At 37.3% G+C, this 27,086-nt stretch overlaps 1 protein-coding gene across 11 annotated transcripts in view; it reads right to left on the bottom strand.

Annotated features, from left to right (window-relative positions):
- The window catches only part of COMMD9 (COMM domain containing 9), a 1,186,740-nt gene that overhangs the window by 911,232 nt on the left and 248,422 nt on the right, over positions 1-27,086 (bottom strand). Inside the window, exon 1 of one of the 11 annotated variants that reach the window (XM_050759474.1) lies at positions 16,225-16,228. The exons of 9 other annotated variants lie outside the window; for them this stretch is intronic. The gene's annotated coding sequence lies outside the window, so the exon portion shown is untranslated. Of the gene's footprint in view, positions 1-5,998; positions 6,003-16,224; positions 16,229-27,086 lie in introns of those variants that run through there. One more of the 11 variants, XM_050759467.1, reaches the window with a different exon arrangement.

The raw sequence follows: 27,086 nt of genomic DNA, 5'->3' as shown, positions 1-27,086 counted from the left end.
GCTCCTAATAACCCATGCTACTCAAGATAGTTTATTGAAGCCCTTAGGAGACTTCAGTTTTACAATCTGTAAAATGTGAAGTTCAAATACGGTAATTTAGATTTCTAATATTTTATATTCATAATTCAAAGAGACATCATCTCAGAAAAATGGATTTCACAGCCCAACACTGTTGTGTTGAGAAGTGTGGTAGGCTGAGTAATGGCCCCCAAAGACATTCAATACCTAATTTCCAGAACCTGTGAATGTCATCTTATAGAGCAATATGGACATTGCATATGTGATTAATTTAAGAATTTTCAAATGAGGAGATTATCCTGAATTATCTGGGTGGCTGCTAAATGTAATTACAAGGATCCTTATGAGAGAGAGGCAGATTTGACCACAGAAGAGGAGAAGAACATGTGTCCACGCTGCTGGCTTTGAAGATGGAAGAAGGGGCATGAGTTAAAGAATGGAAAAAACGCACTTGTAGAAGCTCAAAAAGGTAAGGAAAGGGATTCTTTTCTGAAACCTCTAGAAAAAACACAGTCCTGCCAACACCTTGATTTTTGATATCCAGCCAGAACTATAAGAGAATACATTTGTATGATTTTAAGCCATTAAGTTTGTGATAATTTGTTATAGCACGTATTAGGGTTTTCTAGAGGTATAGAGCTAATAGGATGTATGTACATATGAAAGAAAGTTTATTAAGAAGAATTGGCTCACATGATTACAAGAAGTCCCAAGATAGGCCTTCTGTAAGCTGAGGAAAGAGAGAAGCCAGTAGTGTGTCTCAACCCAAGTCCAAAAGCCTCAAAACCAGGAAAGCCAACAGTGCAGTCCCCAGTCTGAGGCCAAAGACCTGAGGTCCCCTGGGAGACTGCTGGTGCAAGTTCCACAGTCCAAAGGCGAAAGAACCTGGAGTCTCATGTCCAAGGGCAAGAGTAGAAGAAGGAGAGCATCCAGCTCAGGAAGAGAGAGACAGAGAGAGAGAGAGTGCATGAGAGGACTCGACAAGCTACTTTTACTTTCTTCGGCCTGCTTTGTACTAGCTGTGCGAGCAGCTGATTGGATTGTGCCACAGTGAGGATGGGTCTTTCTCTCCCAGTCTATAGGCTTAAATGTCAATCTCTTCTGGCAATACCCTCACAGACACTTCAAGAAACAGTATCTTACTAGCCACCTGGGCATCCTTCAATGCAGTCAAGTGAACACTTGTTATCATCACACAGGAATATAGGTAAATAATTCAAGAATAGTAAAGTCTTATTGACCTTAGCAGGGATGTGGACCAGGAAAGACTGTCCATTCTGAATAGAAATGAGTGGTGGTAATTGCTTTACTGTCTATCTGCTGGTTTAGAAGATGATAAATCTGAATCTGTAGAAATAGCTTTGAGATAAACTGGTCTTTTTGGATTTTATCTTTGTATTACACTCTTATGTGGAGCCTTTAATATGTGCCTGTAAGTTGCTCTTTGGTTCTAAACAAGCTTTCCTTATAAGTTACAGTTGCAGATAATGGCAGGCTTGGTGTGGCTATACAAATGAATCAATCACCTTTAACATTTATTATTGGGGGGAACCAGTCCCCAGTATTCAATGTACGTTCTTTTCTACATCCCTAAGTGTTGGCTGGTCTGAGAAATAAAGGGAAAGAGTACAAAAGAGAGAAATTTTAAAGCTGGGTGTCCGGAAGAGACATCACATGTCGGCAGGTTCCGTGTTGCCCCCAAAGCCACAAAACCAGCAAGTTTTTATTAGTGATTTTCAAAGGGGAGGGAGTGTACAAATAGGGTGTAGGTCACAGAGATCACTTGCTTCACAAGGCAATAAAATATCACAAGGCAAATGAGAGCAGAGTGAGATCATAGAACCGGGGCAAAATTAAAATTGCTAATGAAGTTTCGGGCATGCATTGTCATTATTGTCATTGATAACATCTTATCAGGAGACAGGGTTTGAGAGCAGACAACTGGTCTGACTAAAATTTCCTAGGTGGGAATTTCCTTGTCCTAATAGGCCTGGTAGCGCTATGGGAGACCAGGGCTTATTTCATTCCTTATCTGCAACCATATAAGACAGACATTCCCAGAGCGACCATTTCAGAGACCTCCCCCTAGGAATGCACTCTCTTTCTCAGGGCTGTTCTTTGCTGAGAAAAAGAATTCAGCGATATTTCTCCTATTCGCTTATGTAAGAAGAGAAATATGGCTCTGTTCCACCCGGCTCTCAGGCAGTCAGACCTAATGGTTATCTCCCTTGTTCCCTGAACATCGCTGCTATCCTGTTCTTTTTTCAGGGTGCCCAGATTTCATATTGTTTAAACACACATGCTTTATGAACAATTTGTGCAGTTAGCACAATCATCACAGGGTCCTGAGGCAACACATATCCTCATCTTACGAAGATGATGGGATTAAGAGATTAAAGTAGACGGGCATAGGAAATCACAAGAGTATTGATTAGAGAAGTGATAAATGTCCATGAAATCTTTACAATTTATGTTCTTCTGCCATGGCTTCAGGCGGTCCCTCCATTTAGGGTCCCTAACTTCCTGCAACAATTTATCTCTTAGTCAGTGTTTATTATGCTGGCTTCTAACCTATGGCATGTATCAGAATAAAAAGTTTGTAAGAGCACATGACAGGATTTCAACCTTGTGTAACTAGTCAGAATTTTCTTAACGTGTTTATTTTTAAATTCCTCCTCAGAGATTATAAAATACACAAAAAATTTGGAAAAAAGTCACTTAATGTGTCACTGCCATTGACTGATATAATTTGAAATACTCTAAAAAAATTGCTTCTTGTGTAACACATTGACACACTTGTGTTTCTCTGTTGTGTTATTCATGTTTCTGTGATGTAAATACAGGTAAAGACATCCCAAAAAAGCTCAGAAATTTTCCTTCAAAGTGCATTAAATAATGTAAGATATGAGATTTATTTCTAAAATGCTGACTGTTTGGGAAATTGCTAGTCTGTGTTAGGCTGGATGGCATCTCATCAAATTTGATGTTACCTGTTTGCTAACCTGGAGAGACAAAATATTCCTGTTCTGTCCCAATTTACAGAAACACTAAATTAAACCATATAACATTACTGTTTTTGTAGGTCAAGAGCTTTCTTAAGGTTGGCATTTTCATATGGTTTAACCTATTAAATGAATTTGTTAGTAAAGAAACTCAAGGAAACTGAATTGGGCCAATAACTTTAAAAAACTGAAATATAATAAATAGGTAAATAATAGTACAGCTACTAGGTTATTGAGATTAATCAAGCTAAAAAATAACTTTTTAAGTCAAAACGATGTATATTATTGTCTTTGCTAAGTTTTCTCAGTCTTCCTCAGTCCTGGATTTGTTTCGTTCTCTACAAGGAATTTATACATGCTTGTTGAGTTGATGAATGTAACTATTTTATAGGAATGAATAACAGTTACAAATCGTGAATTACGTATTAGTGGTACTTTGAATACTGCATTAGATGTGTACCAGAAATTAGTTTATTATATATCATATTAGGATTGGGCCAGGTGTAGCTGTAGCATAATAGAAATATTACTGGAACTAGAATAAGTTGCTCTGCATTTGAAGATCTGCTAAGTGCCTTAATTTCCTCATCTGAAAAATGGCAAAGTAATAATATTGACTACCTAGAATTGCTGTGATACCCAAACAACATATGAGTAAAGGTGTTTGTAAATTACAAAATATTATAAGGTATCATGGTATTTAGAAAGCAAAGACCCTCCAAGGACTCACTATCTGTGCATAAGCAGACTAAAGTTACTGCTAGGACATAAACTGGGTACTAACTAGGATATTATAACTAGGTACTAACTAGGCACATTCTGTTGTTGTTTGACAAACAACTCATCTCTGCACTGAGAAAGGTTTTGTCTTTCCTAATTATAAACAGCTAACCAGTATGAGTGATTTGTAGGAAAACAACAAGTCTGTTAATAAACTAAATAGTAAAGTAAGAATAACTAGCCCCACAAGGGCATTTCAAAAATAATAGCTGCTTTCTTATTTTAAGGATGATTTAAAGTCTTCACTCCTCACCCTGGCCCAGACTTCTTTGTTTCTAAGTATAGAATTTATTTCATTCAAGCATGTCCATAAGAGTGTTTTTTTTTTTTTAATTAAGCTAATGAATCAGATGATGTCAGGACATAGAACATTCACTGATGTTATGGCTTCTACATCAAGGATACTACAAACATGACATTTCCATTGTACAATTACTATCATTGCTTGATTTTATTTAAGTTACAGTTTTAAAAGCATTTTATTGCAACTTAAAATTACTTCATGAGTGTAATTTGCGTTACAGGAATTCATAGTTTACCTTATTACTTCTGCATTATTTTATTCACTAGCATTTTCCTTTAGCATAGGAGCAGGTATATACATAGATATTTTCAATATATATGGCCATTGCCTGGAAACAGAACAGCCTCGAGAACTATGTGAATGATTTGAGAGTGCAAGGATCTTAAGAGGGAACAGAAGACTTCTTGGAAAGGGGGCATTACACTTCAGCTTGAATAATGAGTAAAAGTTACTTCTGGAAGAAGGAAGAGAATGTGTCTGAGAGTACAGAGATGGTGGATGGGAGGGTGACCAAAACAAGTATTACGAGGAGGAAATGGCATGGACAAAGGCACAATGGCATGAAACACCATTGGGTGTAAAATTAGAATTATAATCAATCTAGAAGTACTAGAGTACAAAATATTAAGGGGAAAAAAGTAGGAATGAAAGAAAACAGCTTTTATTTCTGTGCTTTCTTCCAGGTGGAGGACTATCTATCAGTGTAACACACTTGTCCTTCTGCCATCCACTTATATCTCTCCTACGGTGGGTGGGGTTGATGTACCTGGGTTTGGAAGGTGAAACTAGAAATGTGTGTTCCTAACCTTTTTCTCTTCTCTCTACTGGGAGCCAGCTTACCTGCAAGGTGTAATTGTTCCCATTTGGTTTTCTCCATGTCTTACATTTACAGAGACAGGTTTTGCCCCTAAGTCAAAGATGAGGATGGGTGATGGGGAAGTTAAATGCTGTTTTGAGGGGGGTGATTTAATTTAGGAGTGTTAGAATGTATACTGGGACACAAACCTTGAGAAATAATTGGGGAGAAAGTATTTTTTGGGGGAAAATATGCAATCAAATGGTTGTAAGTGGGGAACATCTCCTCTAGATTTAGGCCTTAGATTTCGTTTGTTGTTGATTTGGGGCCTTGGAAGTTTATGCTAGTCCATAAGACTCATTTTACAGTTACGTGGTTGACTGTTACTTCTTGCAAATTGGGAAAGGAACTTTGATTTTTGCCCTGAGTTATTTTGACCTCACTGCAACTTAATGGAAGTTTTGTCCACAGGCAAATAGCTCTTTCTGTTGAGGCAGTACTACATGCGCCCAGTGAGAATTAGGCAAATGGAAGGCACGCTTCAGCAATGTTGAGAAGTAACTCATGTCTTAGTGAAGATATGAGATATCTTGGTCCTCAGGAAATATTTAGGGCCACTCAAGGCTCAGCAAACACATAAGCCTTTGAAACATTAAGCAGATGCTGGCCATTTAACTCAGCAAAATGAAATCCTCTGGACAAAAATCTGCATTGTCCATGAGGATACCTATAGGATTAGTGGTTGCTATTGTGAGAAGCAGCCTTATGAAGGGGCACACAAGTCTGTCTTAATCCATTTATGTTGCCATAAAGAAATTCCTGAGACTGGGTAATTTATAAAGATGGTAACTTATAAAGACTGACTGGAATGTTGAGCACCTGGTGAAAGTCTCAGGCTGCTTCCACTTCTGGTGGAAGACAAAGAGGAGCCAGCATGTGCAGAGATCACACAGTAAGTGGAAAGAAAAGAAAGAGGGGAAAGATAAAAAGCTCTTTTTTTAAAAAAAATAATCAGCTGTCACAGGATCTAATAAGGCAGAACTCACTTACCACCCCACTACAGGGAGGGCATTAATCTTCATGAGGGATCTGCCCTGCCCCCATGGCCTAAACCCCTCACATTAGAGCCCTACCTCCAACATTGGGATCAAATTTCAGTATGAAGTTTGGGGGAACAATGCCTAATATAGCATTTTGCCCTTGGTCCCTCAAAACTCATATTCCTCTCATATTGTAGAATACAATCATCCCTTCCCAATAGTCTCCCAAAGTATTATTAGCTTATTCCAATATCAACTCAAAAGCCCAAAGTCCAAAGTCTCATCTGAGACTCAAGGCAAGTTCCTTCTATCTATGAGCCTGTAAAATCAAATAAGTTATTTACTTCCAAGATAGAATGGTGGTAAAAGTAGTTGGTAAACATTCCTATTGTAAAAGGGAGGAATGGAAGAAACAGGTTAAAAGGCAGAAATAACAGGCCCCATGCAAATCCAAAATTCATCAGGGCAGACATTAAGTCTTTATGCTCCAGAATAATCTCCTTTGCTCAGTGTCCTGGATCCTGAGTACACTGGTGCCAGGGGTGGGCTCCCAAGGCCTGAGGCAGTCCTGGCCCCATGGCTTTGCAAGGCACAGCAGAAGTGGTTGCTTTCACGGGTTTGGGTTTGGCGCTTGTGGCTTTTCTGGGCTGAAGTTGCATGTGGCTGGTGGCTCCGTAATTCTAGGGTATCTGCAACATTCCTGTTCCCACAGCTTCACTGTCCACTGCTGTAGCTCTACCCCTGAGGCAGATCTACACTCCCAAGCTTTCTGATACAGCCTCTGAAATCCATGTGGAAGTCACCAGGCCTCTACCTGTCTTGTATTCTGGACACTTTCAGACTTAGCATTACATGGATGCCACTAAGGCTAACTGCATGTGCTCTCTGGAGCAGTGGCCCAAGCAGTATTCAGGCCCCATTAACTGTAGTTGGAACTGAAGCAGCTGGGATCTGAGGAGCAACATCCTGCGACAGTGCAGGGCAACAGCACTGCAGGCCCTTCTGTCCTCTTAGGCCTCTGGGCCTGTGATGGGAATTTTTCCCTCAAAGATTTCAGAAATGCCTTCAGGGTCTTTTTCCCATTGTCTTGACTATTAGCTCCTGGCTTTCTTTTAGTCCAGCTAATCTCTTTATCAAGTGGTTTCTCTAGAGCACCCTTGGATCTGTCTCTTGCAAATGCTCTTTCCTTGTCTGCTACATAGCCAGGTTGTGAATTTCTCAAATTTTCACACTGTGATTCCCTCTTAATTATAAATTCCACCTTTAGAATATCCCTTTGCTGTCATATCTGTTTGTAAGCTGTAAAAAAAAAAAAAAAAAGTAGCTGTATTACTTCTTTAGGGCCTTGCTGCTTATAAATTTCTACAACCAGATACCCTGGGTCATCACACTTATGTTTGGTCTTCCACAAAGCCCTAGGGCATGGGACAATGCAGCTAAATTCTTTGCTACTGTATAAGGCTAAGCTTTTCTCTGGTTTCCAATAAATTCCTCATTTCTATCTGAGACCTCCTCAACATGGCCTTTACTGTCTATATTTCTATCAGCATCTTGGTTATAATTACTTAACCAATCTGTAAGAAGTTCCAAATTTTTTCTTCTTGTTTTGTCTTCTTCTTGTCAGCCATACAAACACTTAAAATAAACTGTCCCAGTTTCAAAGCCATTTCCACATTTTCAGGTATCTTTATAGCAACACCCCACTCCTCAGTACCAATTTTCTGTCACAGTCCATTTGTGTTGCTTTATAGGAATACCTGAGGCTGAGTATCTTATAAATAAGAAAGATTTATTTGACTCACAATTCTGTTGACTAGAAGATCAGGAATCTGACGGGAGCTTTGAGCTGCTTCCTCTCACAGTGGAAGGTGAAGGGGAGCTGGCATGTGCAGAGATCATATGGCAACAGGGGAAGCAAAAAGGAAGTGGGGCATGTGCCAGCCTCTTTTTACCAATCAGCTATCATGGGAACTAAAAGAGCAAGAACCCCCTCACTGCCTCCACACACGGAGGGTACTAATCTATTCATGAGAGATTTGCTCCCTAACTCAAACACCTTCTATTATAGGCTGCCTCCAGCATTGGGATCCAATTTCACTATAAAGTTTGGGAGGGCAGACAACTAAACTATAGCAAAGTCTATCTTAATAGGCTACTTGATCTTCTTATGGAGAAGATGTATCATGTCCTAGATAGGCTAAATGATTGGGTCCAATTAGCTAAGCGAGTAAAACGTGGAAAGTTACATTTCTTTCACTTATTATATTTCTGAGGAGTTGGAATGGGTTATGTAATTGGTTTATTTGGAAAGAGATAATAGGCAAACGTGTACTTCCCTCTGTTTTGTTGAGAGCAGTCATGTATTCCACTTTGTGGTGAAGATGATGCAGTACTATAGGATAGTTCTTTTTTTTTTTTTCTTTTTGAGATGGGAGTTTCACTCTTGTTGCCCAGGCTGGAGTGCAGTGGTGCAATCTCAGCTCACTGCAAACTCTGCCTCCTGGGTTCAAGAGATTCTCCTGCCTCAGCCTCCCGAGTAGCTGGGATTACAGGTATGTGACACCATGCCTGGCTAATTTTGTATTTTTAGTAGAGACAGGATTTCTCCATGTTGGTCAGACTGGTCTCAAACTCCCAACCTCAGGTGATACGACCACCTGCGCCTCCCAAAGTGCTAGGATTATAGGAGTGAGGCACTGTGCCTGGTCAGGGATAGTTCTTTACTGATTCAGGGTTGCCAGTAAGTCTGACTAATTCTGGGATTTTCTATAAGAAATTCTTCTTCTCTATAAATAAAAACATATGCTCCAGCCTAATATTTACCAATAGTAAGATGTTTTTCTCCACAAATAGTGATTCCTTTGTATTAAATATAACTTGATTCAGAATTTAGACTGATAAGAAGTATGTTATTTATGGAATCCTCTCTACTATCCCACAAAACTAGATAAAACCAGGTCATGGAGGTCTTGCCTCTATCTTACTCATTAAATGCCTCTTTTCTGATTTGAGGAACTTTAATGACAGCTGTTTTCATATAAGGCAACTGTTTTCCACAGATTATTGATAATATGTCCTCAAAAGATTTTTCTATTCATTCCAGGGCACTTGACTGTGTAACTGGTTGACAAGTAAACACGTAACTTTATATTTCTGTCTAAACTCATCAGAGATGCTGATCTCCCTCTAAAGAAGGCAAAAGCTTTGCTCAACTGTCACTTTGTAAAAGGTGTTGATTACTTGAGCAATTCACACAGGGCACAATGCCAAACACATAAAAAAAGTGCTCAATAAATTATAGTAGTTCTGGTAGTTGTACTTATTTCAATGACTGAGTCGATTTCTCTTAAACCTAGATTTTGTCACTTAAAATAAATGTTCATCATTCTTACCCAGTTCATGTCTGTTGGACCACAGTTTGGGTGCAATGATAAACATTTTGTAGTATTATTAAAAGTACCATAACCTTCTAATACCTGATTCTAAAATTAGAATCTATTATGAACTTACTAAAAAATTCAATAAGTATTTAATTTTAGATTCCAGTGATAACAGCTAACACATTTATCAATATTTCTGATTTTACATATGGGCTTATGTACCTCTTTTTGAGTTAGATGTTAAATGCAGAACTCCAAGTTAAAAATGTTTATATTATGTACACTTGACTTTTCATTATATTTTTCATTCTGAAATATCCTTTATAAAAGATGGCTCATTAAACATTGCTTGAATAAATAGAATAATAAAATATATATGCAAGATAGGCTAATTCCATTAACACTTTTGTACCTATCATCTCAGTTAGGAAATGAAACTTTACCGTTCACTTTATGCCATTAATAAATCCCCAAATATTGTATTTATGTTTTATTGCTTTTTGTTATAATTTTATTACGTGTGTCCTTAAATAAACCAAAAATTTAGTTTTTATCCTCTTATTAGGAAAATCAGCTCTGTCAAACATTTTTTTCATGTTATTGAGAGGTAGGAAAGAGGGGGTTGACCATTGACCAAATTGGTCAATTTGTCTTTCCATGTTCCAACATCACAGTTTTAGTTATTACAGCTTTGGAATTTTTATATGAATTCTTGGCATGTTAGTATTGGTTTGATTTTTTCCTCTGCATCCTGATAGAATGTCTCAATTTTATCTTCCATTCCACTGTATCTATTTTCTAAAGATCAGTTCTGCTTTATTTAGCATCCAATGCATCCTTTAATTCTGCTATTGACATTTTCATTTTCTTACAATATTTAAAAAATCTGACCTTGTCACCTGACCTCATCATAGGGACAAAAATCTGTACTAACAAAAGTAAAGAAAGAGTGGTTTTAATACGAAGAAAATAAAAATATCATTTCTTCCAAATAAATAAACAAGTAGTAATATTCTATTTAGGATGCTTTGCCAAACATACGCTAATATTATGTTTTGCTTGCAGTAGTAAATTCTTATTTAGGGGGTCTGTACTCCCAATGATAAGTGTTTTGAGTGATATATCAATTAAGCTGTGAAACAAGGCACCTTAAAACTTAGGGGCTTCAAATAGGACCATTTATTAAGCTTACTATCCTGGAGCTCAGAAATCAGAGGTGGGCTCACTGTGGTAATTGTCTTCCTTAACTGAGCTCATTCTTGACATTGCTATCAGTGTCAGGTCAGCTAGGGGTGGCTGGTCTAGGACAGCCTTACCCAGGACAGCTCTCTCTGCTCCACAGGGTCTCTCATTAACCTCAGGTTAGACTAGGCTTGTTTATATGGCAGATGAGCAAGTTTCCAGGAATAAGAAGTGTGCAAGGACTCTTGAGCTTTAGGCTTGAAACTGGCATAACATTGCCTCTGCCTCCATCACATCTCATGAATCAGCAAATCGGGAGTTCAGCCTAGGTTAAAGGAGGGGAAGGAGACTCCATTTATTCATGGCGAGAATGCAAAGTCACATACCAAAGAACATGGATACAGACAGAAGTCAAGGACTGTGGTCTTATTTTATTTTATTTTATTTTATTTTTGCATTGTGTCACAGGCTATGTTCTGTTTCTCAAGTAGCAATGTACATTTTGAATAGGGTCTAGGCTGTTGTGTATTTCTCTATGTTTATTTTCAAGCTAGGTAAGATCTAGGGAGGGTTATTGGGCATACACAAAGATTTAAAATTGCTTGTTTTTCTGTTCCCAGCCTAACTGCTTGACACACTGCTTAACAATCAAGCTAAACCTAATTTTTTTCACAATATTATTTCCTTGAGAAGCCTAGTGCTCTTGCGTTGTAATTTTTTATGCTTTCACTAATATTTTGCTAAAAAGTTAAGAAAGCCTGCATCAGGGGTAACTAGACATTTTAAACTGGAGGACTAAGCTTGATATTAAGCTCGTTATTTCTTATTCCAGGTCAGAATGTTGTAGGTGATGTTCGCTTGTTCTCAAAATAACTATTGTACCACCATGTTTTCACTACTCTTGACTGGAACTTAATTTTCTAAGAAGTTACCTTATATGCAAAATAAAGATTTTTTTAGTTCAGTTTGTAAAAAGATAATTCATCTTTTTCCCATGATCCTTGCTACCTGTGCTGAGACCTACTATTGTTTCCGAGCTGGCACTGTTTGTATTGGTTCTTATTTACCCTTCTGAATCTATATCCATCAGGCCGTCAGTGTAGACATCTACATTTACGTAACTAATGGCAATCCTGCTTGGTGTCATTTCAGTTGCTGCTATGAGTAGAGATCTCACTTATACACTGGTGACCTTCCAAATTCAACTGTTAATTTATCTGTGGGTCCTTCAAGCTCCAACTGCAAAATTCCTATGAGTTTACAGAAATGTTTGCAAGACCCTTACCCGTTCCAGTTTTGGTTCTCTGATTTTTTTTTTTTTTTTTTTTTTTTGCTTTCATTCATTACCTCAGCTGCTCAATTGCTATCTTACTGATTTAACAAATTTTGCTTTGATATTTTAGCATCCTTGTGGTCTCACCTTTTTTTTTTTTTTTTTTTTTTTTTTTACCCATGGTGGCTATGGAAGTCCGTGCTGTGTGTTTCAGCTACCCTGCTGTTTTTCCCAAGAGGATGCTTGTGTTCACAATCTGTCACCAAATTGTTTTGATGGTACTAATTAATTATTCAAGGGAAATTTCCCTTCCTCTAGTAAAATAAATCAATTTTGCTTATTTTTTAAAAGTTAATTAAATTAACTCATTTGACTGGGTTGATTGAACATTCTGGTTTGGTTTTAGAATTGAAAAGTCTTGGATTTGCCTTTTAATCAATAATCATCAGAGAGTCTAGGTTGCAACTGTTATGAGAAGCTAGTTGGGTTTTCTTAACCGTTTAGAAATTGATTGCTTTCTCTAATTAGCCTTTCTAGGAGAAGAAATATATTTTTTTCTGCCATTCTTTGTTCTTAGCTGAGATGCCCTGCAGCAAAAGTCAGATTAACAAGAGAAAAGCCAAAGTTTATTAACTTGTATACCTCATGTATGCACAGAAGATATTCAAGGAAAAATAAGTACATCTCTGAGAGGTGGCTTAGAATTGAGGCTTAAATAACATCTTCCACTAAAGACAAAAGAGGGAGGGGATTGGAGAGGACAGTTACGGGAAGCTGACCAGGAACAGTCCAGCAAACAAGAGTAAGGTTTGTTATGCAGATTTCAATCTTTGCCTTCTTCATTAATACAAATTTCTTATGATTTAGTCATTTCTTTTTTTTTTTGCTGGTAGAGAGGAAGACACTCTTACTAATAAAGATTTCCTTTATAGATGTAAATTTTCTTTGCAAAAGGGCAACTTCTGCTCTGTTTTCATAGCTCCTCCTGTTTCTGCTATTTTTTTCAAAATAATCAGCTCAAAATAATCCTTACACCAAAGAGGCATATTTTGGGGTGGCATTTTCTGGTGTCCTACACATTTTTATACCCCCTGAAATGTCCCTGCCTTTTAAGCAAATGATGTTGAACAGGGACTTTGGGGTCAGGCTCCTGTTTCTGTCATTTACTGCCTGGGCATTGAGTTTCAGTTTCTCTGTAAATCTTAAGTAGTATCTACTCACAGAGCCATAGATGATATAACATACATAAGGCACAGAGAATTGTTTGTGGTAGAGAAGAAACACTTAATAAATGCTAGACGGCTTTCTTGTTGCATTCTACATATGGGGTAAAATACATTGACACTCAAGAAAGGTGTCCATTTTGATCCCACCAAGGACTGTGTCTCTCTGGGCTTCCTCTGCATCCCCTGGGCTGCCTGCATGTGCTCCAGCCTTCTGAGTTTCACTCTTCTGACCCACTTTGGGTTTTGCTGTTGGTGGCAGAAACATTGCAGAAACCCCTGATATTTGGAAAATATGAGCAACAGGGTTCATAGCGAGAGCATTGAAAGCGAAAAGTGAGGCTGAGCGCAGTGGCTCACGCCTGTAATCCTAGCACTTTGGGAGGCTGAGGTGGGCAGATCACTTGGTCAGGAGATCGAGACCATCTTGGCTAACACGGTGAAACCCTGTCTCTACTAAAAATACAAAAAATTAGCTGGGCGTAGTGGCGGGCGCCTGTAGTCTCAGCTACTTGGGAGGCTGAGGCAGGAGAATGGCGTGAACCCAGGAGGTTGACCTTGCAGTGAGTCAAGATCGCGCCACTCCTTTCCATTCTGGCCACAGAGCCAGACTCTGTCTAAAAAAAAAAAAAAAAAAAAAAAAAAAAAAGAAAGAAAGGGAAAAGTGACCAGGTTCAGGGCTTCACTGCTGGGGCTGCCTGATGCAGACTTGCTGCCTTAGACATTAGACAAAAGAAAGTGTTTTCACTATAGTTAATAAAAATCACGATAAACTCAAAATTACTCAGAGAAGGCTGCCTCCAGCATTCGTAAATGGAAGAAAAACAACTTGTTGGGGTAAGATACCATGAAAGGAATAAAAGAATAGAAGATAAAAATCTACAGGTTTTGATGGAATTATTTTGGCCTGATTTTGCTGACACCCATACCTTATTAGGAGGAGCATGGGATGGTGGAGATAAAACAAGTCCAAATATTTACAAAAAAAATAGAGCATGCAACTAGCTTCTTGGTACACTTACACAAGTTGTCCTTCCCACCTTTTTGAGACTTCGTTTCTATATCTGTAAAATTCGGGTGCCAATTTATGATTCTTGCATTTTCTTACTGCTCTGACCTTCTACAATTTTATTCTAAAGCGCAGGAATGTGTTACCACAGGAAGTATCTCTCAAAAGGTTTTAGGAAAACTGTGGCACCCATTCAGCATCAGTGTTGGTAGGAATCATGATGAGTATGATTTAGCATGCTTCCCAGAGCTACAGAAAAATATGTCGAGCCAAATTCCTGGGGCATCTGAACCAGTGCCTGGCAGTAATTTAGGCCTTCTTCCAGAACTGCTAAGTGGTGCCATTGTGACCTGACTGTGTTAATCATGAGTTGTGCACTTTGGGAGGTATATTAGCTTCTTTATACCTCTGGACTGAGACCAGGTTTGTTTTGTGGAAATAAGTTGACATGGGAAAGAAATCCATTTCTTCATAACAAGTACATGAATCATTATATGCCACATAAGTGTGGTAGATATCCAAATCAAATTGTGTCCCTGAAACATAAACATATGTATACAGGAATAATTTTAGGCAGATAATTAGAGAATTTGGTAGATATTAGATCAGCTCCATGTCAGCATGCTGTAGGAATTAAATAATAAGTCCTACTCTGTGGGATATAAACCAAAATTACTTGACACATATCCTGTGCATGTCCTCTGAAATTTTTATTGTTGTTGTTGAAATGAGTATGACCTAGAATTTCTCCCAGATCCAAGAAGACAAGACTTTCTTATTAGGAGAAATATCTGAATAATGTGACTCAACTGCATTGACACATAAAATTAATAATTATATACACGTCAAAAACTACTTCACAATGTGCCTGACTCATAAATAATACTCATAAAACATTAGCCACTATTATTGTAGGTACAGCAGTTCCCCCTTATCTTCAAGGGATATATTCAAAGGCCCCTAGTGAGTGCCCAAAACTGGACAGTACTAAAATTGATTGCTGTAGGACATGTTTATGTTCATGTCTTACATCCACAAATTTACTTTTTTTCTATCTTAACTAAGTACTTATTATGAGCTATGACTGTAACTTACCTTTTAATTTATTTTACCCATTCCTTTTTTCTTCTTTACAATTTTATGCATATTCATTTTTTTGTGAGAGGGTGTCAATTACCTAAAGCATTTTTTTTATGTGTGTGTGTGTGTTACAAACATTCCAATTATACTTTTAGTCATTTTTAAATGTACAGTAAATAATTGTGGACTTAGTCAACCTGTTGTGCTGTCAAATACTAGACCTTATTCATTCTATTTAACTATATTTTGTACCCACACACCATCCCTACTTCTTCCTCATCCCCAGAACCCTTCCTAGCCTCTGATAACCATCATTTTACTATCTCCATGAGTTCAATTGTTTTAATTTTTAGCTCTCACAAATGAGTGAGAAAGTGAGAAGTTTATATTTCTGTACCTGGGTTATCTCAGTTAACTAGTATAATGACCTCTAGTTCCATCCATGTTGCAGATGACAGGATCTCATTTTCTTTTTCTTTTTTTTTTTTTTGAATGAATAGTTCTCTATTGTGTATATGTACCACATTTTCAATATCCATTCATCTGTTGATGGACACTTCCAAATCTTGGCTATTCTGAATATGCTGCAATAAACATGGGGGTACAGATATTGCTTTGACACACTAAATTCATTTCCTTTGGATGAATACCCAGTAGTAGAATCGTTGGATCATACGGTAGTTCTATCTTTAGTTTTCTGAGAAACCTCCATACTCTTCTCCATAGTGGCTGTACTAATTTAGATTCCCACCAGCAATGTACATGGGTTCCCTTTCTCCACATCTTTGCCAGCATTTGTTATTGCCTGTCTTTTGGATAAAAGCCATTTTAACTGGGGTGAGATGACATCTCATTGTAATCTTGATTTGCATTTCTCAGATGATCAATGGTGTTGAGAACCTTTTCATATTATTGTTTTTCATTTGTATGTCTTCTTTTGAGAAATGTCTGTTCAGCTCTTCTGCTCATTTTTAAAAATTGGATTATTAGATTTTTTCCAGAGCTTTTTTTTTATACTTTAAGTTCTGGGATACATGTGCAGAATATGCAGATTTGTTACATAGGTATGCATGTGCCATGGTGGTTTGCTGCACCCATCAACCCGTCATCTACATTAGATATTTCTCCTAATGTATACCCCCACTGCCCCCCACCCCCGACAGGCCCTAGTGTGTGATGTTCCCCTCCCTGTGCCCATATGTTCTCATTGTTAAACTCCCACTTATGGGCGAGAATATGCAGTGTTTGGTTTTCTGCTCCTGTGTTAGTTTGCTGAGAATGATGTTTCCAGCTTCATCCATGTCTCTGCAAATGACATGAACTCATTCTTTTTTATGACTGCATGGTATTCCATGGTGTATATGTGCCACATTTTCTTTATCCAGTTTAACATTGATGGGCATTTGGGTTGGTTCCAAGTCTTGGCTATTGTGAATAGTGCTGCAAGAAACATAGGTGTGCATGTGTCTTTATAGTAGAATGATTTATAATACTGTGGGTTTATACTCAGTAATGGGATTGCTGGGTCAAGTGGTATTTCTAGTTCTAGATCCTTGAGGAATCACCACACTGTCTCCCACAATGGTCGAATTAATTTACACTCCCAACAGTGTAAAAGCATTCCTATTTCTCCACATCTTCTCCAGCATCTGTTGTTTCCTGACTTTTTAGTGATCACTATTCTAACTGGTGTGAGATGGTGTCTCATTGTGGTTTTGATTTGCATTTCTCTAATGACCAGTGATGAAGAGCTTTTTTTCATGTTTGTTGGTGGCATAAATGTCTTCTTTTGAAAAGTGTTCATATCCTTTGCCTACTTTTTGATGGGGTTGATTGTTTTTTTTCTTGTAAATTTGTTTAAGTTCCTTGTAGATTCTGGATATGAGCCCTTTGTCAGATGGATAGATTGCAAAAATTTTCTCCCATTCTGTAGTTACCTTTTCATTCTGATGATAGTTTCTTTTGGTGTGCAGAAGCTCTTTAGTTTAATTAAATCCCATTTGTCAATTTTGGCTTTTGTTGTCCTTGCTTTTGGTGTTTTATTCATGAAGCCTTTGCCCATGCCTATGTCCTAAAGGGTTTTGTGTAGGTGTTCTTCTAGGGTTTTTATGGTTTTAGGTCTTATGTTTAAATCTTTAATCCATCTTGAGTTAATTTTTGTATATGATGTAAGGAAGGGGTTCAGTTTTAGTTTTCTGCATATGGCTAGCCAGTTTTCCCAACACCATTTATTAAATAGGGAATCATTTCCCCATTGCTTGTGTTTGTCAGGTTTGTCAAAGATCACATGGTTGTAGATGTGTGGTATTATTTCTGAGGCCTCTGTTCTGTTCCATTCATCTATATATCTGTTTTTGTGCCAGTATCAGGCTGTTTTGGTTACTGTAGCCTTGTAGTATAGTTTGAAGTCAGGTAGCATGATGCCTCCAGCTTTGTTCTTTTGCTTAGGATTGACTTGGCTATATTGGCTCTTTTTTGTTCCATATGAAATTTGAAGTATTTTTTTCTAATTATGTGAAGAAAGTCATGGTAGCTTGATGGGAATAGCATTGAATATATGAATTACTTTGGGCAGTATGGCCATTTTCATGATATTGATTCTTCCTATCCATGAGCATGGAATCTTTTTCCATTTGTTTGTGTCCTCTCTTATTTCCTTGAGCAGTGGTTTGTAGTTCTTCTTGAAGAAGTCCTTCACATCCCTTGTAAGTTGTATTCCTAGGTATTTTATTCTCTTTGTAGCAGTTGTGAATGGGAGTTTGCTCATGATTTGGCTCTCTGTTTGTCTGTTATTGGTGTATAGGAATGCTTGTGAGTTGTGCACATTGATTTTGTATCCTGAGACTTTGTTGAAGTTGCCTATCAGCTTAAGGAGTTTTGGGGCTGAGATGATGGGGTTTTCTAAACATACAATCATTTCATCTGCAAACAGGAACAATTTGACTTCCTGTCTTCCTATTTGAATATGCTTTATTTCTTTCTGTTGCCTGATTGCCCTGGCCAGAACTTCCAATACTATGTTGAATAGGAGTAATGAGAGAGGGTATCCTTGTCTTGTGCCAGTTTTCAAAGGGAATGCTTTCCGCTTTTGCCCATTCCGTATGATACTGGCTGTTGGTTTGTCATAAACAGCTCTTATTATTTTGAGAGACGTTTCAATAATACCTAGTTTATTGAGTGCTTTTAGCATGAAAGTGTGTTGAATTTTATCTAAGGCCTTTTCTGCATCTATTGAGAGAATCATGTGGTTTTTATTATTGGTTCTGTTTATGTGATGCAGTATGTTTATTGATTTGTGTATGTTGAAGCAACCTTGCATTCCAGGGATGAAGTCAACACGATTGTGATGGGTAAACTTTTCCATGTGCTGATGGATTCAGTTTGCCAGTATTGTATTGAAGATTTTCACATCGATCTTCATCAGTGATATTGGCCTGATTTTTTTTTTTTCTTTTCTTTTCGTGTATCTCTGCCAGGTTTTGATGTCAGAATGATACTGGACTCATAAAATGAGTTAGGGAGGAGTCCCTCTTTTTCTATTTTTTGGAATAGTTTCAGAAGGAATGGTACTAGCTCCTCTGTATCTCTGGTAGAATTCAGCTGTGAATCCGTCTGGCCATGGGGTTTTTTTGGTTGGTAGGATTTTAATTATTGCCTCAATTTCAGAAATTGTTATTGGTTCTATTCAGGGATTCAGTTTCTTCCCGGTTTAGTCTCGGGAGGGTGTATGTGTCCAGGAATTTATCCATTTCTCCTATATTTTCTAGTTTAGTTGCTTAGAGGTGTTATAGTATTCTCTGATGGTAGTTTGTATTTCTGTGGGATCAGTGGTGATATCCTCTTTATCATTTTATGTTGTGTCTATTTGATTCTTCTTTCTTTTCTTCTTTACTAGTCTGGCTAGTGGTCTATTTTGTGAATCTTTTCAAAAAACCGGCTCCTGGATTCACTGATTTTTTGAAGGGATTTTTGTGTGTCTATCTCCTTCAGTCCTGCTCTGATCTTAGTTGTTTCTTGTCTTCTGCTAGCTTTTGAATTTGTTTGCTCTTGCTTCTCTGTTTCTTTTGTGATGTTAGGAGGTTGATTTTAGATCTTTCTTGTTTTCTCTTGTGGGCATTTAGTGCTATAAATGTCCATTTAAACACTGCCTTAGCTGTGTCGTGAAGATTCTGGTACATTGTGTCTTTGTTTTCATTGGTTTCAAAGAATTTATTTACTTCTTCCTTAATTTTGTTATTTACCCAGTAGTCATTCAGGAGTAGGTTGTTCAGTTTCCATGTAGTTGTGCAGTTTTGAGTGAGGTGCTTAATCCTGAGTTCTAATTTGATTGCACTGCGGTCTGAGATTATGTGGAAGTAAAACATTTACACGTAAGTGGTCAATTTTAGAATAAGTGCAGTGTGGTGCTGAGAAGAATATATATTCTGTTGATTTGGGGTGGAGAGTTATGTAGATGTCTTTTACGTCCATTTGGTCCAGAGCTAAGTTCAAGTCCTGAATATTCTTGTTAATTTTCTGTCTCATTGTCTGTCTAACATTGATGGTGGGGTGTTAAAGTCTCCCACTGTTATTGTGTGGGAGTCTAAGCCTCTTTGTAGGTCTCTAAGAGTTTGCTTTATAAATCTGGTTGCTCCTGTATTGGGTGCATATATATTTAGCATAGTTAGCTCTTCTTGTTGCATTGATTCCCTTACCATTATGTAATGCCCTTCTTTGTCTCTCTTGATTTTTGTTGGTTTAAAGTCTGTTTTATCGGAGACTAGGATTGCAACCCTTGCTTTTTTTTGCTTTCCATTTGCTTGATAAATATCTTCCATCCCTTTATTTTGAGCCTATGTGTGTCTTTGCACATGAGATGGATCTCCTGCGTACAGCACACTGATGGATCTTGACTCTTTACCCAATTTGCCAGTCTGTCTTTTAATTGTGTTTACATTTAAGGTTAATAGTTTTATGTGTGAATTTGATCCTGTCATTATGATGCTTCCTGGTTATTTTGCCCATTACTTGATGTAGTTTCTTTATAATGTCAATGGTCTTTATATTTTTGTTTGTTTTTGCAGTGGCTGGTACTGGTTTTTCCTTTCCATATTTAGTGCTTCCTTCAGGAGCTCTTTTAAGGCAGGCCTGGTGGTGACAAAATCCCTCAGCATTTGCTTGTCTGTAATGGATTTTATTTCTGCTTCATTTATGAAGCTTAGTTTGACTGGATATAAAATTCTGGATTGAAAATTATTTTCTTTAATAATTTTGAGTATTGGCCCCCACTCTCTTCTAGCTTGTGGGGTTTCTGCAGAGAGATACACTGTTAGTCTGATGGGCTTCCCTTTGTGAGTAATATGACCTTTCTCCCTGGTTGCCCTTGACATTTTTTCCTTCATTTCAACCTTGGTGAATCTGATGATTATGTGTCTTGGGTTTGCTCTTGTTGAGGAGAATCTTTGTGGTGTTCTCTGTATTTCCTGAATTTGAATGTTGGCCTGTCTTGCCATGTTGGGAAAGTTCTCCTGGATAATATCCTGAAGTGTGTTTTCCAACTTGGTTTCATTCTCCCCATCACTTTCAGGTACACCAATCAAATGTAGGTTTGGTCTTTTCACATGGGCTAATATTTCTTGAAGGCTTTGTTCATTCCTTTTTGTTCTCTTTTCTCTAGTCTTGTCTTCATGCTTTATTTCATTAAGTTGATTTTCAATCTCTGATATTTTTTCTTCTGCTCGATTGATTTGGTTATTGATACTTGTGTATGCTTCATGAAGTTCTTGTGCTGTGTTTTTTAGATCCATCAGGTCATTTATGTTCTTCTCCAAACTGGTTACTCTAATTAGCAATTTGTCTAACCTATTTTCAAGGTTCTTAGCTTCCTTGCAATGGGTTAGAACATGCTCCTTTAGCTCAGAGGAGTGTTTCTTTACCCACCCTCTAAAGCCTACTTCTGTCAATTAGTCAAAGTCATTTGCCATCTGGTTTTGTTCCTTTGCTGGTGAGGCATTGTGATCCTTTGGAGGAGAAGAGGCATTCTGGTTTTTGGAATTATCAGCCTTTTTGAGCTGTTTTTTCTTCATCTTCGTGGATGTATCTGCCTTTGGTTTTTGCTGTTGGTGACCTTCAGATGGAGTTTTTGCATGGTCATCCCTTTTGTTGATGTTGATGCTATTGCTTTCTTTTTGTTCGTTTTCCTTCTAACAGTCAGGCCCCTCTTCTGTAGGTCTGCTGGAGTTTGCTGGGGGTCCACTCCAGACTCTGTTGGCCTAGATATCACAAGCAGAGGCTGTAGAACAGAACAGCAAAGATTGTAGCCTGCTCCTACTTCTGGAAGTTTCCTCCCAGAGGGGCACCCACCAGATGCCATCAGAGTTCTCCTGTATGAGGTATCTGTCGACCCCTGCTGGGAGGTGTCTCCCAATTAGGAGGCATGGATGTCAGGTACCCACTTGAGGAGGCAGTCTGTCTCTTAGCAGAGCTGGAGCAGTGTGCTGGAGATCTACCATTCTCTTCAGAGCCTGCAGGCAGGAATGTTTAAGTCTGCCGAAGCTCCGCCCACAGCCACCCTGTCCGCCATGTGCTCTGTCCTAGGGAGATGGGAGTTTTATCTATACTCCTTTGACTGGGGCTGCTGCCTTTCTTTCAGAGATGCCCTGGCCAGAGAGGGGGAATCTAGAAAGGCAGTCTGGCTACAGTGGCTTTGTGGCACTGTGGTGGGCTCCACCCAGTCTGAATTTCCCAGCTGCTTTTTACACACTGTGAGGGGGAAACTGCCTACTCAAGCTTCATTAATGGTCAACCCTCTTCCCCCACCCCAAGCTGGAGCATCCCAAGTCAACTTTAGACTGCTGTGCTGGCAGCAAGAATTTCAAGCCAGTAGATCTTAGCTTGCTGGATTTTGCAGGGATGGGATCCAGTGGGCAAGACCACTTGGCTCCCTGGCTTCAGCCTGCTTTCCAGGGGAGTGAATGGTTCTGTCTTTCTGGCGTTCCAGGTGCCACTGTGGTATGAAAAAAAAAAAAAAAAAAAAAAAAAAAAAAAAAAAAAAACAAACCTCCTGCAGCTAGCTCAGTGTGTGGCCAAATGGCTGCCCAGTTTTGTGCTTGAAACCCAGGACTCTTGTGGTATAGGCATCCAAGTGAATCTCTTGGTCTGTGGGTTGTGAAGACCATGGGAAAAGCATAGTATCTGGGCTGAATAGCACTGTCCCTCACAGCATGGTCCCTCACGGCTTTCCTTGACTAGGGGAAGGAGTTCCCTGACCCCTTGCACTTCCTGGGTGAGGTGATACCCCACCCTGCTTCTGCTTGCCCTCCGTGGGCTGCATCCACTGTCTAACCAGTCCCAATGAGATGAACCAGGTACCTTAGTTAGAAATGCAGAAATCACCTGCATTCTGCATTGGTCTCGCTGGGAGCTGAAGACAAGAGCTGTTCCTATTTGGACATCTTGCCCAGGAATACTGTAGCATTGTTTAAGCTCCTTAAATATTATTCTGGTTATTAATCCCTTGTCACATGGATAGTTTGCAAATATTTTCTCCCATTCCAGGAGTTATCTCTTCACTTTGTTGATTATTTCCTTTGCCATGCAGAAGGTATTTATTTATTTATTTATTTATTTATTTTTTACTTGGTGTGATCCCATTTTTGCTTTGTTTGCAAGATTCAATAAATCTTTCCCCAGTCCAATGTCCTGGAGAGTTTCTCCAATGTTTTCTTGTAGTAGTTTCATAGTTTGCAGTTTTAGATTTATGTCTTTAGTCTATTTTTATTTGATTTATGTATGTGGCAAGAGATAAGGGTCTGGTTTTATTCTTCAGTTTGTGAACATTTAATTTTCCTACCACTATTTATTGAAGTGACTGTCCTTTCCCCAATGCATGTTCTTGGCACTTTTGTTGAAAATGAATTCACTGTAGATGTATGGATTTATTTCTGGATTTTCAGTTCTATTCCATTCATCTGTGTGAAAAAATGGAGTAGAATAGAGAACCATGTTTTTATGCCAGTACCATGCTGTTTTAATTACTATCGCTCTGTAGTATAATTTGAAGTCAGGTAATATAATTCCTCCAGTTTTTTTCTTTTTCGTAGGATAGCTTTGTCTATTTTGAGTCTTTTTTTCCCATGTAAATTTGAGAATTTTTTTTCCTATTTCTGTGAAAAATATCATTGATATTTTGATACGAATTGCATTGAATCTGTATATTGCTTTGGGCAGTGCGAACAGGTAAAAATTATTGATTCTTTCTTTTTTTGTGTGTCCTCTTCAATTTCTTGCATCAATGTTTTATAGTTTTCATTGTAGAGATCTTTTACTTTATGGTTAAGTTTATTCCTAGGTATCTTATTTTATTTGTAGCCCTTGTAAATTACTTTCTGATTTATTTTTCAGATTGTTTGCCATTGGCATATAGAAATGCTACTCATTTTTTTATGTTAATTTTGTATCTGGCAACAATACTGAATTTGTTTATTGTTCTAATAGTTTTTTGACAGTCTTTATAGGCTTTTCCAAATATAAGATCATTTCATATGCAAACAGAGATAATTTGACTTCTTCCTTTGCAGTTTGGATGTCCTTTATGTCTTTCTGTTGTCTCATTGATCTGTAATCTGTTTTTCTCTAGCTAGGAATTCCTGTACTTTGTTAAATAACAGTGGTGAAAATGGGCGTCCTTGTCTTCGTTTCTTCTTAGAAGAAAGGCTTTCAGCTTTTCCCCATTCAGTGTGGTACTACCTGTGGGTCTGTCGTATATGACTTTTATTATATTGATGTATGTTTCTTCTCTACTTAGAATTTTAATTTTTTTTAAATAAAGGGATGTTAAATTTTATAAAATGCCTTTTCATCATCAATTGAAATGATCATATGGTTTTTGTCCTTCATTCTGTTGATATGATGTATCACATTGTGATTGATTTGCTTATGTTGAATCATCCTTGCATCCCTGGGAAAAAGCCCACTTGGTCTTGATGCATGATTTTTTAAATGCATTGTTGAATTCAGTTTTCTAATATTTGGTAGAGGAGTTTTAATCAATGTTCATCAGGAATATTTGCGCATATATATATATATATATTTAATATGTCTTTGTCTGATTTTAGCAGCAGGGTAATAGTGGTCTCATAAAATGAGTTTGAGTTTGAAAGTATTCCTTCCTCCTCTCTTTTTCAAAATAGTTTCAGTTTAATTGATATTAGTTTTTCTTTAAATGCTTGGCAAAATACAACAGTGAAGCCATTGGATCCTAGGCTTGTATTTGTCCCCCTGAGAGTCTATTTATTCTGGCTTAAGTCTCATTATTTGTTATTGGTCTATTCAGATTTTAGATTTCTTCATGGTTCAAACTTGGTAGGATTCATGTGTCTAGGAACATATCCACTTGTATGTTTTCCTTTTTTTTTTTTTTGGCATATACTTGGTCATACTAGTCTCTAATAATCTTTTGAATTTCTGTGATATCAAATGTCTCCTTTTCCGTCACTCATTTTATTTATTTGAGCCTTCTCTCTTTTTTCTTAGTCTGGCCAAAGGTTTGCCAATTTTGTTTATCTTTTCAAAAAAAAATTCATTTTATGATTTTTGAACTTTTTTAGTTTAAATTGCATTTATTTCTGCTCTGATATTTATTTTTTTTCTTCTAATAATTTGGGTTTATTTCCTCTTGCTTTTATGGTTCTTTAAGATGCATCATTAGGTTATTTGAAGTTTTTCTACTTTATGATATAGGGGCTTATTGCTATAAATTTTCTTCTAAGTATTGCTTTTGCTGTATCCCATAGGTTTTGGTATGTTGTTTTCTATTTTCATTTGTTTCAAAAAGTTTTAAATTTCCTCATTGACCCACTGGTCATTCTGGGGCATATTGTTTAATTTCCATGTGCTCATATAGATACCAAAGTTCCTCTTTCTATTGATTTTTAGTTTTATTCCCTTGTGTTCAGAGAAGAATTTGATGTGATTTCAATTTTTTTAATTTATAAAAGCTTATTTTATGGCCTAATATGTCTATCCTTGAAAACTGTCCATGTGCTGAGAAGAATAATGTGTATTCTGCAGCTGTTGGATAAAATGTTTTGTAAATCTTAGGTCTATTTGATCTATTTTATGAATTAAGTCCATTATTTCTGTTGATTTTCTGTCTGATGATCTGTGAAATGATAAAAGCAAAGTGTTGAATTCTTTGGCTATTATTAGATTGGCATCTTACCCTCTTTAGCTCTAATATTTGCCTTATATATCTGGGTACTCCAGTGTTTACTGCATATGTATTTACCATTATTATATCCTCTTGCTGAATTGACTTCTTTTTCATTATGCAACAACCTTGTCTCCTTTTTTTGTAGTTTTTTTCTTGAAATCTATTTTGTCCAATGTAAGTATAGCTACTGCTGGTTTGTTTTGGCTTTCATTTGCATGGAATAAGTTTTTTTTTTATCTCTTGAATTTCAATCTATGTGTGTCTTATAGGCAATAGATTGCTGGGTCTTGTTTTTATCCATTTAGCCATTATATATCTTTTGATTAGACAGTTTAGTCCATTGGCTTTAATGTTATTATTGGTAAGTCAGCACTTACTTCTGCCATTTGGTTGTTGGTGTTCTAATTGTTTTGTGGTCTTTACTTCCTTCTTTTTCTCCATCTAGTCTTCCCTTTTGTGAAGGTGATTTTCTCTGGTGGTATAATTTAACTTCTTGCTTTTTATTTTGTGTGTACCTGTTGTATGGTTTTTGATTTGAGGTTACCATCAGGCTTGCAAATAACGTATTGTAACTCATTATTTTAACATGATGACAGCTTAACACTGATTGCAAAAGTAAACAAACTTACAAACAAGCAGAAAAAAACCTAATAAAAATTATATACTTTAACTTCATCCTCCTTAATTCTTTTTAACTTTTTGTGGTTTCTATTTATATCTGAATATACTAGACATCTTGAAAAGTTATTGTAGTTATTATTTTTCATAAGTTCATCTTTTAGTCTTCCTACTGAAGATATTAGTTTATATACCATAATTATAGTGTTATAATATTCTGTTTTTCTGTATATTTAACTATTACCCGTGAGTATTTTACCTTCAGATTATTTTAATTGTTCATTAAGATCCTTTTCTTTCAGATTGAAAAACTCTCTTTAACATTTCTTGTAGGATACTGCTGGTGTTGTTAAAATTCCTCAGCTTTTGTTTGTCTGGAAGGTCTTTATTCTCTTTTATGTTTGAGGGATATTTTCACTGGATATACTCTTCTAGAATAAAAGTTTATTTTTTTTTCTTCAGCACTTTAAATATGTTATGCCACTTTCTTCTGTCCTGTAATATTGCCACTGAGATGTCTGCTGCCAGATATACTGAAGCTCCTTTGTACATTTTTTTCTTTTGTCTTGCTGCTTTTAGAATCCTTTCTCTAGCTTTGATTCTTGGCAGTTTGATTATTAAATGCCTTGAGGTAGGCCTATTTGAGATATATCTGCTTAGTGTTCTATAACTCTTTTGTATTTGAATATTTATATCTTTGGCTAGGTTTTAAAAGTTCTCTGTTATTATCCCTTTGAATAGCTTTTGATCCAGATCTCTCTCTCTCTCTCTCTCTCTCTCTCTCTCTTTCTCTCTCTCTCCCTTCTCTTTAAGGCCAGTACTCTAAAATTTGCCTTTTTGAGGCTGTGTTCTAGATCTTGTAAGCATGCTTTATTCTTTTCTATGTTATTTCTTTTGCCTCCTCTGACTGTGTATTTTCAAATATCCTGTCTTCACGCTTGCTAATTCCTTTTTCTGCTTGATCAATTCTGCTGTTGAGAGACTCTGAGGCATTCTCCAGCATGTCAGTTGAATTTTTCAGCTCCAAAATTTCTGCTTGACTTTAAACAATTACTTTAACTTCTTTGTTAAATTTACCTGGTAGTATTCTGAATTCCTTCTCTGTGTTATCTTAAATTTTGTTGCACCAACTCAAAGCAGCTATTTTAAATTCTCTGCCTGAAAAGTCACATATCTCTGGCATTCCAGA

Source organism: Macaca thibetana, chromosome 14 (genome assembly GCF_024542745.1).
Source record: "Macaca thibetana thibetana isolate TM-01 chromosome 14, ASM2454274v1, whole genome shotgun sequence".
Classification (NCBI taxonomy): domain Eukaryota; kingdom Metazoa; phylum Chordata; class Mammalia; order Primates; family Cercopithecidae; genus Macaca; species Macaca thibetana.
Note: the sequence above shows the minus strand (reverse complement) of the source record. Positions and strands in the feature narration are given on the sequence as shown.